Genomic DNA, 3,751 nt, shown 5'->3' with positions numbered 1-3,751 from the left:
TATATATATGTAGTCGTAAGTGTTATCCTTTTCCTTTTCTCTATCTTAGTCATCAGTTTAATCTAAACCCGTGAGTTCTATTTTCTTTTTCTGATTCACTCCTTCATCTCAGTGGGAAGGAGGTAGTGTGTGAATGACTGTGTGGTGCTCACCCACCTGCCAGGTTAAACCACATCAGTCAAGTTGGTGCCCAAACTGGTCTCAAAGGGTTGAGATAACAGCAGACCTGACTGGAGCATATTAACACAGTGTGTTGTTGTAATTTGGTAATTGCTGGTCACAATGTTGATTTTTTTTCGATAAGTATGGAGCTTTGAGAGTCTTCTCATGGAATTGTACTGTGTAGCACCTTGATTGCTGCTTCTTTTCCTTATTGCGTTGTCATCTCTGGGGGTTGGATTAAGGTTTTTATTTTGTTATGCTGCATAGCCCTGGCTTATATCATGATAAAATTGGCAGCTGAGAAACTAATTTTTTGTGCATATTCATCACTGCAGTCATCTTTCGGTTTTTGAGGCCATATTGTTGGTACTGTTAGTAATTAACTCTTTGCCTTGTTTCTCTGGGGAACCCAGCTATAAAGGAGATAGGGGAACACACTTTGCAGAAGTTCTTCAGCTTCCTTTTCACTTTTCCTTCTTCTCCTAGAGCTCAAGCAGTGTTACAATAGCTCTTAAGAATTTTGGATATCTGTGGGATTCTCAAACCAGCATTCTCCTGTTGTTGTTTGTCATGAATATTTTTCAAGTTATCTTTTAGAATATACCATTTTTTAAGTATATCACCCAGAGATCTGCCCCAAGGTGGGATAGTTCTGAGTGGCAGGGAGTGTGAGATGGTATGGGCAGGTGCCTAGGCCAATGGTCATTCCCAGTGGTTTGAAACTTCACCTCTGAACAACTGCAGAATCCTGAAAAACTGGTAGAATATTTGGAAAAAATCTGCTTTTCAAGCTGGTCCTGCCCAGTCAAACCTCCTGAATATTACAGAAGATGATAAAGACCTGATGGCGCACATAAAGCACATGCTGGGCAAGACAGATTAGGTTATTCCTGCTTCAGACATAGGCAAACCTATTTGTGGGATTGCTTTTGCTCAAGGACGTGGGTGCACGTGGTGGGTAATGTGCAAGGATGAAGATGTCCATTGTGTAACTCAATGTGATTTGATGCTGGCTGAGAACAGACAATAATTTAGATTGTGTGTGTTAAATTGCTATGTAATACTGTATGCCATCATTATTGTGGTTGTTGTATGTCTTGTTAGTGGTATTACAGTAAGAACTACCCAGATTAAAGAAGAACAAATTGATGGAACCAGAACTAGCTGCATGCAATAACCCCTTCCAACATTGAATCATCCTATATTGAATGGCTGCTACGACATATGGAGCTAAATGAATACTATGGACAATTTAAATGGGTGGCCCATAGGCTATTGAAATAATAAGTGTCTATGTATGTTAAAAAAAGGATGGGTGATGGTTATTAGAATGTATAGAAACGGGGGTACCTGAACGTGATGTAAATGATATGGAACAAGGGGGGGTCTTATTTTCAGTTGGGATTAAATTGTTTTCTTCAGAGTGCCTTGTATGATGCTATGTTTTGCTTCTAGGAGAAAAACAATCTTGATAGCACACTGCTGCTTATAGTTGCTGCTAAGCAGTGTTGCACAGAGCCAGGGCCATTCACAACGAAGGTTCCAAAGAGCTGGGAGGGAGCAGAACTAGGATAGCTGACTTAAACTGGTCAAAAGGATATTCCTTACCATATGACATCAAGCAGAAGGAGTTTTGAAGAGGTTGGGAGTTCATCTTCTGCTGCTTGAGGGTCTAGCTGGGCATTTGTCATGGTTGTGAGCAATTGCCTGTGCAGCACTTGTTATACGTTTTCATATATATACGTTTTCATATATATATATACTGTTATCCTTTTCCTTTTCCTTTTCTCTGTCTTAGTGAACAGTTTAATCTCAACCCATGAGTTCTACTTTCTTTTTCTGATTCTCTCCTTCATCCCAGTGGGAAGGAGGTAGTGTGTGAATGACTGTGTGGTGCTCAGCCACCTGCCAAGTTAAACCACAACAATCATTAAGAGGATAAGAAAGCCTAATTCTGTGTTACTGAGAAATGCTGTCAGTCTCTTAAGGACTCAGTTTGCAAAAAGGAATGGTGAAATTCTAGCAGTGTATTTTTGAGTCAGATGGAGCAGAGATGCCTGGCTTGTCCAAATGGTTCTGTATATAGCTGTAGATATGCTGCATTACAGCCTTCTCAGTTTTGCCAAACTCTGCTTTTTCAGTTACATCTTCCCAACAGTTGCCTTTCATGCATGATGCCTAGAACCACTTAAGTCAGGGCTCAGATGTCTGCAAATTACAGACATCTGTAATTGTCTTTGTGGATATGCCGTAGGCCCACAAAATGTGTAGTCAGAACTGGGCTGAACTGTTGGGAGGTGTCATTGGAAAATTAAGGTGGGAGAGGACGTGTATAAGTGCTGCATATTTTTGTGTATGTGTATTTTTTTGCTGTGCGAATGTCAAAGCACTAGGTAGGAGCATAAAACACATTTTTTTTTAACGCGTTTTCCTTAAGTTTTCAAAGTTTTTTCTAAGTTTTTAAAGCAGTGCTTCAGCTGCAGAGGAGGCTAGCAGTACCTACTTAGGAAAGTTGCATTTTATTGTGACTTTTAGTGTGGTGGCAGCACATTGGGCGGTGTGAAGAGGGTTGGCAATGATTCTTGCATCTGTGGGCTCCAGCCAACTGGTTATTGAGCTGTGTGATGTAGGTCACCAAGTTGCTCAAGGCTAGGGCTGCAGCTCAGGGATCAGGATGCAGCGCACTGTTCTCTTCATCTGAGAGACTTTATGACTGCAAATTAGCTGGAGTGGTGACAGGCACAGCACAGAGCTGGAGCCTGAGGGATGCTTAACTAATTCTTGTGATGACCTTTGTTTTGCCATGACTTTTGTTTATCTGTGGAGCCCCTCTGGGACCTGTTTTGGGCAATCTTACAGCAGCGCAGGGGTGAAGCTGTAGTGGCACAGCTCAAATGGAGAAGTTACGAAAATCAGCCCCGGGGGGCAGTGGCCACTGTTTGTTTCCATTTGCAAGAGAGAAAGAGGTGACCTGCTTGTGGAGGCTGCCTGATCAGAGCACAGAGCCCAGGCGTGAAGGAGAGCAGTGGGAGAAGTAGGTCTGCAGAACTGCTGGAAGCACATCAAGAGCATGGGGAGACCTCCTCTCTGGAGTTGCTAATGAGATTCTTATTTTCTGAGTCACTGAGATAACGAACACTTTATTCATTTTTGCAGGCTTTTTACAAAAACTTCATACCTTTAGTTAACCTTTTAGTAACAGTAACATAAACGTTGTTAGTAGTAAGGAAAAAAAATTTTTTTTTTTTGCATGTCTTGTTCTGGAAGGTTACTTGTGCTTATATAAGCAGTAAGTAAGGTCAAGGTCCTGTAATGGTACCGTGTTCATTATTACGTATGTGAGTATACCTTGGCTTCATTGGCATGCTTAAAATAATGTGTGGGCTTAAGTATACCACGTTTAGCTGAAGTGATTCCTGAATGTGCTACTATTATTTCATTCATTTTTTTAAAGTATGAGTAAGCATGTATGAGGAACTGCTATAGCTCTAAATTTTTTTTATCTGCATGAGGAATTCTTTTTCTGAGAGAGTGTGTCAGAAAGAGAACTCTTTCTCTGAAAGAGTGGTCAGGCACTGGAATGGACTGC

Source organism: Meleagris gallopavo, chromosome Z (genome assembly GCF_000146605.3).
Source record: "Meleagris gallopavo isolate NT-WF06-2002-E0010 breed Aviagen turkey brand Nicholas breeding stock chromosome Z, Turkey_5.1, whole genome shotgun sequence".
Taxonomy (NCBI): Eukaryota; Metazoa; Chordata; class Aves; order Galliformes; family Phasianidae; genus Meleagris; species Meleagris gallopavo.
This window is presented reverse-complemented; position numbering follows the sequence as displayed.